This window comes from Gnatocerus cornutus, unplaced genomic scaffold (assembly GCF_029298725.1).
Source record: "Gnatocerus cornutus isolate USDA-ARS CGAHR unplaced genomic scaffold, icGnaCorn1.1 ctg00000271.1, whole genome shotgun sequence".
Taxonomy (NCBI): domain Eukaryota; kingdom Metazoa; phylum Arthropoda; class Insecta; order Coleoptera; family Tenebrionidae; genus Gnatocerus; species Gnatocerus cornutus.
This window is the reverse complement of record NW_028275590.1, coordinates 21,239-29,684: the sequence shown is the minus strand read 5'-3', so window position 1 is coordinate 29,684 and position 8,446 is coordinate 21,239. Positions and strand designations below refer to the sequence as shown.

The window sequence follows — 8,446 nt, the reverse complement described above, 5'->3', positions numbered from 1 at the left end:
CCCGTCCGTTCGGAGTTTATTCATCTCCGGTCCGTGTCGGCGTTTACTTCAAGTGGGTGCTATTTCCATCTAAGCAAGCAAGTGAGTAAGTAAGTTCTCAAATTTTAAATTACGTTAATCGCAAGTGACTCGTTGAGATCGTCAAACGAACAATTTAATTTAACGCCTCATACGAGTTTTTTTTTTTCGTCATTTTGTCGCAAAAAAAAAACTAAAAAACGACTCGCAAAAAAAAATTTTTTTTTTTTCTTCTTTTAAATCTTGTACATTTTCTGACATGTGTACCATCGAAAAATGTCACATCCAAACGATCGAACAATCACAAAAAATCGTCAACGTACCATCTTGGAAAATTTTACCAGGCAACGACCATACCACGTTGAAAACTACCGGTTCTCGTCCGATCACCGAAGTCAAGCAACGTCGGGCGCGGTCAGTACTTGGATGGGTGACCGCTTGGGAACACCGCGTGCCGTTGTCTCTACTCTTTTCTTTTTTTATTAACATTTCTGATGTCAAACTTTTTTTAAATATATTTTTCACTATTTATATTTTCTCTCAGGAACTTATATAGTATGAAGACGAAAATTTTTAATTCGTTCGAGTTGAATTTGTGGTTCTGAAAAGAACCGATTTTTTTTCTTTTTTTTCCAACCAACTTCCAAGCTGCTCGAGGAGGATTTATTTTGAACTGGTGTATTTGGTGACGGCCTTGGTTCCTTCAGAAACGGCGTGCTTCGCCAATTCACCGGGCAAAAGAAGACGCACCGCCGTCTGGATCTCCCTGCTGGTTATGGTCGAACGTTTGTTGTAATGAGCGAGGCGACTGGCTTCAGCAGCTATACGTTCGAAGATGTCGTTCACGAAACTGTTCATGATAGACATAGCCTTGCTGGAGATACCGGTATCGGGATGGACCTGCTTCAACACCTTGTAAATGTAGATGGCGTAACTCTCCTTCCTCCTGCGCTTCTTTTTCTTGTCGCTCTTCGAGATGTTCTTTTGAGCTTTTCCGGCCTTCTTGGCCGCCTTACCGCTGGTCTTGGGTGGCATTCTCTTCTAGTCGTCGAGTTAAAAAAACGTTTAAAAACAGAAAACGAGACAGACACGACGTGCACGTTACGACGAGTATACTCGATCTAAAACGCCGCACACCTAAAATCCCTCTATTTATAACGAGCGAGCGACAAACAGGCGCTCCGCCTTAGTTCGTCGTTCGACCATTGCCCTAACGAGATGGCGCTGTACCGACCATATAAATTTCTAGCCTTCGCCGCGTTCGGCAATTCCTGAAGTAAACTCTGACTTGTCCACATCGTGCTCCGCCGATGACGAGCAGAGATCTTCGCCCCCGGCCTCAAAAGCCACCCGCAAGTGCTCCCAAGAGTGCAAAAGCAAAAAGTGTGAGTTCAAGTGTCAGTGGTGCAAGTGCCAGTGCATCAAGTGCCAGTGACATGGACCTCTTCTCCAACTTCGTCCGCCAGTCGACATCACAAGGTGAGTTAATCACGCGCCCTTCCTCGCCCGAAAGGGCACTAACACCCATTCTTTCTGCGACTTCGTCGCAACACGCCCTCTCGCCTCCTCGTGCCAGAGGAAACTCTGTCTCTTCAATCTCCAACGAAAATACCCCTAATGTGGTGTACCATAAGTACACCATCAGAAACATTCCTGCAGACTGGGCTGCACAAAAAAAGTTTTACTGCCTTTTAACGACCACTCTTCTGGTCAAGAACATCAAGCAGCTTGTTGTCAACTGGAACAAGACTGCTCTTCTTGTCACTCTAAACCCTCTCCCAAGCGACTTCCAGAAAAAACTCCAAGTTGCCACGCTAAACCAATCCATCTCAATTGTGGAAACCCACAAAAAAGTCACTGCCAAACCAAACGTTGCCACTTCAAAACCCCACCTCTCTGTCGTAATTCGCGATGTTGACGACGACATCGAATACGACGAAGCACTCAACGCCCTCAAATCACTCAATCTGCCAGTCATCAGAGTCTGGCGGATTCGTTCAATGAAATCCGGCAAGTTCACCAAACTGATGCGTGTCATCACTGACAGCACAGAGACCGTCGACTTCCTCCTCAAGGAAGGCGTCATCATGTTCGGCAAGCGCCATCAGTGCGAGCCGTCCAAAGCCCCCGCCAAACCCGCCCCCCTTCAGTGCTCCAAGTGTTTCCAACTTGGGCACCCTGCCACTGAATGCCCCAACAAAATCGCGTGCCCCAAATGCACAGAGAACCACCCAGCCTTCAAATGCGAATCCAACCACGTAACTTGCCTTCTGTGCAACGGCACCCACCCGGCCTGGTCCCGCCAGTGCCCCAAAATCAAGGACGCAGTCGTCACGTCCGAAACCCCCATTGCCCCAACTCTGATTCTGGAGCCCTCTCCCGAATTTGCAGACCCCGATCCCCAACCCGTGTCTGTACGTCAGACAATCACTTTCGTCACAAAACTTTTGTACGACCTCTTCCCTCACCAGCGTGCAAAGGTCAGCGAGCTCGTCGAGAGCGCCTCCAAATCCGTCCTTAAGACAAAGACCCGCATCAATCACGCGGGCCAGAGAATCTACTTCACTTTCGAGTAGATTCGACAGCCCTAACTCGTCCAACTCTCTTTCCCCATGGCTACCACGGTGGCCGCCCCCGCCGCTCCCGGCGGGGGCCTCCTGTCCCCTCGTGTGAATATCGCCACGGTCAACATTGCAGGAATCAAACGGAAATTGCATGCTCTCCGTAACTTCATCGAAACCGACGCGATCAAAATTTTATCAATTACCGAAACGCGCTCAAATCTCGCGATTAAAGTCAAAAATTTTTCTTGCTATCACAACACGCCCTCAAACATCGCTCACGGAACCGCGCTTTTAGTTTCTACCGACTTTCAGTCAACTCAACATAATTTGCCTCCCAACCTAACTTCTCTCGAACTTGCCGCAGCCGACGTAGTAATTAACAATAAAATCATTACTTTCTTCTCCCTCTATCAGCCCGTCAGGCAAAAACTTCCAACGGAACTATTCGAATACGCGTCCAATCTCCCTCATTCAGTCATTTTCGGCGACTTTAATTCTAGACACGAAGACTTCGGAGACACTGCAACTAACCCAAACGGCAGAATCCTATCCACTCTCATTAGCGAACTCCCAATCTACAGATTAGAAAACCGACTTCCCACTTTTATCTCTCATAGAGGAGCCTCAATTATTGACCATATCATTATTTCGGAATCCTTAATCCACGCGTTCGACAATGAAACAGCAATAGGCACCACGGTAACGTCAGATCACTTTCCCTTAATTGCAAAAATCCTCATCAACGGCCATCAGCCACAACCACCACTTATTCAAATCTTCAATTACAAAAACGCCAATTGGAACCTTTTCCGCGAAGAATTAGACCAGGCCCTACCAGTCATTATCCCAGTAAATTCCCAGGTAGAAATAGACCGACAAATAGATTCATTAACTTCAGCTATCGAGTACTGTAAACTTAAAGTCATTAAGCCCAAAACTATTCCAAAAGACAAATCCCCACTGCCAGACCGTATCCTCAGACTCATTAAAGAAAAACGTAAAATCTACCGCGATTACGTCCGCAGCCGCGACCCCTTTTTGAAAACGCTTATCAATAAATTCAACGCCAAAATCAGACGCGACATTAATTGCTACAAAGAGGAAACTTGGCTCAAAACTTGCGAGTCTCTGGATTATCGGAACGGAAAAGAGTATTGGACAAAATTCAAGACAATTTCTGGCCAACGTTCTCGACCGAACCATAATCTAATTGACGGAGCAAACGTCTACCACTCTTCCCAAGACAAAGCAAATTGCTTCGCGAACCTTCTCGAGGAAATTCACCAAGTTCCAAATGACCCCAACTTTGACAACCACTTTTTCAATTTAATATCAAATAATGCGCAGACCTTACGCGATATTCCACTAGTTGAACCACTTCCCTATCCCCTAAACGATGAGCACTTAACAGACCCGGTCACTGTTTTCGAAGTAAAAACTTTAATTCTAAATTTGAAAAACACTAAAGCTCCAGGACCCGATCAAATCAAACCAATAGTTTTAAAGAACCTTTCAGAATCCGGATTCTTAGCTTTAACTAACATTTTCAACAACTGTTTAAATAACTTGTATTTTCCAACCGCGTGGAAAGCCGCGAATACTATCATGATTCCTAAACCCGGTAAAAACGTCAACGACCCTAAGTCATACAGACCAATTTCACTTCTTAACATCACTGGCAAAATTTTTGAACGAATCTTAACAAACCGATTAAAATTTGTATTAGAGACGCAAAATTTGCTTCCGCCAGAGCAATTCGGCTTCAGATCACACCGCAGTACGCAAAATCCGTTAGTAGAACTTCAAACCGACATCACTCGACACGCCAACCTTGGAGAATGTACCATCGGTGTCTTCCTGGACATCGAACGTGCATTCGACAAAGTCTGGCACGACGGCCTCATTCAAAAATTTCTTAACCTTAGAGTCAATCTTAAATTCACGCGGCTCATCGCCTCCTTCCTAACTAACCGATCCTGCAGGATCAAACTCAACAACTCTTTTTCAAACTCTTTCAACCTCAACGCCGGAGTCCCACAAGGCTCCGTCCTGTCACCATTGTTATACATTGTTTACTGCAGAGATTTTCCCGTTTCAGACCACCTCCGGACCAAGACGAGGATGTTCGCGGACGACACGGCAATCTGGTCCAGTCATCAGAACGCCGTGAAAGCCGCGGAAACACTTCAGAAAGAACTTCACCGCATTGAAAAATGGACAAACGCCTGGAGAGTGAAGCCAAATCCCTCCAAATGCCAAACCATCTGTTTCTCATTTCCCCTTGCACACAAGCATCGCCTCAACTTTCAACGCTACATACGGCTAACTATAAACAATCAATCTATTTCTAAAACTAACTCTGTCACTTATCTAGGAATCACCTTCGCTCAAACATGCACACTACACCAGGACCTGGCAACAACAATGAAAAAAGCACGGAATAGATCAAATCTTTTGTATCTCATTCGCGGCCGACTTCGAGGTTGCAGCCCAGAAACCCTACACTACACTTACAACACATTTATTCGCCCTATCTTCGAGTACAGATCTCTACTTTACGCCTCTCTTACTAACCGCTTGCTTTTCAAAATTTCTTCTTTCGAAAGACATACGCTTAGACTTCTCTATCGCCTTGATCTCAGATTTCCTTCAAACTCTCTGCATGAACACACTAACTCTACTCCCATCAATCAACGCTTTATAATTAACCGCAAACGCTACCTAACACGCACGCTCGCCAGCACTAACCACCTAGCTATTCAAACTCTTCATACTACACACAAACTTCCCACTAAAAACCGCTTAATTAACGTTATCCGCAAAAAACCCAAGCACAAACTAAAACACTTGCCCACAGCCCTTCTTTTAGCCAACTACCCAGACCTGCCTCCGCTCCTCCAGGAGCTGGTCGAAGAAACACCAATTTCGATGCGATGAAGAGGTCCATTCCTACATGGACGAGATCCCTTTCCTTTTCCCCTTTCTCTTTCAGGTTTCTCTTTCAGCCCAGGACAATCCGAGGAAGAAACGGACTTTCGCGAAGGCTCCCAGGATCCCATGAAGAGTTCCAGGACTCCCATGAAGATTCCCAGGATCCCCACGAAGAGCTCCGGACGTCCCACCAACTCCTGGATTCCCATGAAGAGTCCCAGGAATCCCACGAAGATTCCCAGGATTCCCATGAAGAACTCCTAAACTCCAAACCAAGTCCAGAAGGAAGGAAGGACGACCAAGAAAGAAACAAACCTTGCCACTTTACCAACAACGCCCTAACTTTAAAACCTAATTTGAAACAAATGCATTGTATTCATACTTAAGCCAAAATTACTGTTTAGATATAAGATTTGAAAATTGTTTAAATTCCCTCGGTCTGCTGAAAAGGCCAAAAGCCTCACCAGCAGCCAAATAGAATGTATATCTTAAGAACTCGATGTAAAAACCCAAAAACCTAGAAATAAATGTATTTGAAGATGAAGCCGCGTTCGGCATTCTTGAAGTGTTCTCTGAGTACGCATCATCGCGCTCCGTCGATGAGTACTCACAACCTTCGTCCTCGCGCCGTGAAAAGTGCAACCTCGAGTTCAAGTGCCAGTGGTGCAAGTGCCAGTGGTGCAAGTTCATCAAACCATCCAACTGCGTCATCCGGTAAGTCTGATTTTACCGGTAACAAAACCCCAACTCCACCCAGCTCTCCTCCTCGGGAGAGAGCATTCTCGTTCTCCTCAAACGATTCAATCAGAATGACATCCTCCCAAAATGTGTACCCCTTCAGGTACACAATCCGAAACATCCCTCAGGCTTTCTCCACACAAAAAACCTTCTACGGACTCCTCACAACGTCCCTGCTTGTCAAGGACATTTCCAAACTTGTGGTTAACTGGAACCGCACAGCGCTCCTAGTTACCACCAAAGCCCTTCCGGCAAACTTCCAATCCCATCTCTGCACTGCCACCGCCTGCCCGACCATTTCAATCGTGCAAGTGCATCGAAAGCCTCCAGCGCAACCCGCCCCCCCAAATGCCCCCAAAATTCCGCAAATGTCAATCGTCATTAAAGACATCCAGGACGACATCGACAACGATGAAGTCTTAAACGCCATCCGTGACCTCCATCTCCAATGCTCTAATGTCTGGCGCATCCGTTCCAGACAGACGGGCAACTTTTGTAATCTTCTCCGTGTCCTAACAACCTCCACCGCCACAGTTGACTTCCTCCTCAAGGAAGGAATCATCCTTTTCGGTAAGCGCTATCAGTGCGAGCCTTCCAAAGCCCCCCAAAAACCCGCTCCTCTTCAGTGTACCAAGTGCTTCCAGCTTGGGCACGCCGCCTCCTCCTGCCACAACAAGTTGGCCTGTCCTAAATGCCCCGAAAGCCATCCGTCCAACAAGTGTCCTTCTGACACAATCACCTGTCTCCTCTGCAAAGGAGACCACCCCGCCTGGTCACAAAAATGCCCTAAAATCAAAGACGCGGTCGTCACCTGCGACACGCCCGTCGCCCCAACCATCATCTTGCTGCCCCCACCTGAGTTCGCAGACCCCGAACCCCAATGCATTTCTGTGCGTCAAACCATCACTTTTGTCACCAAAATGCTCTACGACCTGTTTCCGCATCAACGATCCAAAGTCGCAGAACTCGTCGAGTCTGCGTCAAAAACCGTCCTCCGCACCAAAACCCGCATTAACCATGTGGGTCAGCGGATCTACTTCTCCTTTGAGTAGATTCGCCCCCACGTCTCGTCCCAACACCCGTTGCAATGCCTCCCATTGCGACCTCCCCCGTCTTTCCCGGCGGGGGCCCCCTTCCTAACAGCGTGAATATCGCCACGGTTAACGTCTCCGGAATCAACAGAAAACTCAACGCCGTCAAACACTTTATTGAATCAGACTCAATCAAAATCTTGTCTATCACCGTAACTCATTCCGACAACGCGATTAAAGTCAAAAATTTTTCTTGTTACCATAAACCGCCAACTAACCGTTTTCACGGCTCCGCGCTTCTTGTTTCAACGGACTTTCAATCAGTAAAACATCAACTTCCTGACAACCTATCCTCTTTAGAACTCGTTGCCGCCGACGTCAAGTTAAATAATCACACTATCACCATTTTTTCGTATTATAATCAGCCTAACAACCGCGTCTCTTCTGAACTTTTTAACTATGCTTCACATCTTCCATTTTCAATTATAATGGGCGACTTTAACGCCAGACACACAGACTTCGGAGACCACGCAACCAACCTTAACGGCAGACTTCTTTCTCAATTAATTAGCGAATTCCCTTTTTACCGTCTCAAAAACCAAAACCCCACTTTCATTTCTCATCAAGGTAGCTCCATTATTGACCACATTCTTATTTCTGAAAACCTAATTCACTTATTCGACAGCGAAACCTCAATAGGCACCACCGTAACTTCAGACCATTTTCCACTAATTGCTAATTTCTTAACTAATGGCCCTCAGCCGGCGCCGGAAATTACCAAAATCTTCAATTACAAAAACGCAAATTGGGAACTTTTCCGAGCAGAACTTAATACTACCCTTCCACTCATTACCGCAGTAAATTCTCAGGTAGAAATCGACCATCAAGTAGAGTCATTAACTTCAGCCATCACTTCAGCCAAACTTAAAGCCATTAAGATTAAATCCATTCCGAAGGACAAAACCCCTCTACCTGCGCGTATTCTAAGACTAATTAAAGAAAAACGTAAAATCTACCGCGACTTTGTCAGAACCCGCGACCCCTTTCTTAAAACCCTTATCAATAAACTCAGTGCCAAAATCCGCCGCGACATCAATCAATTCAAAGAGGAAACTTGGGTCAAAACCTGCGAATCTTTAGATTACCGTGACGGTAAAGCATTTT

At 46.1% G+C, this 8,446-nt stretch overlaps 1 non-coding gene across 1 annotated transcript; it reads left to right on the top strand.

Moving 5' to 3' along the window:
• Positions 1–361: 361 nt before the first annotated feature.
• LOC148165607 (5S ribosomal RNA) lies at positions 362–481 on the top strand. The gene has a single exon (XR_015771326.1). It is a non-coding gene; the product is annotated as a 5S ribosomal RNA (ribosomal RNA).
• The last annotated feature ends 7,965 nt before the right edge of the window (positions 482–8,446 follow it).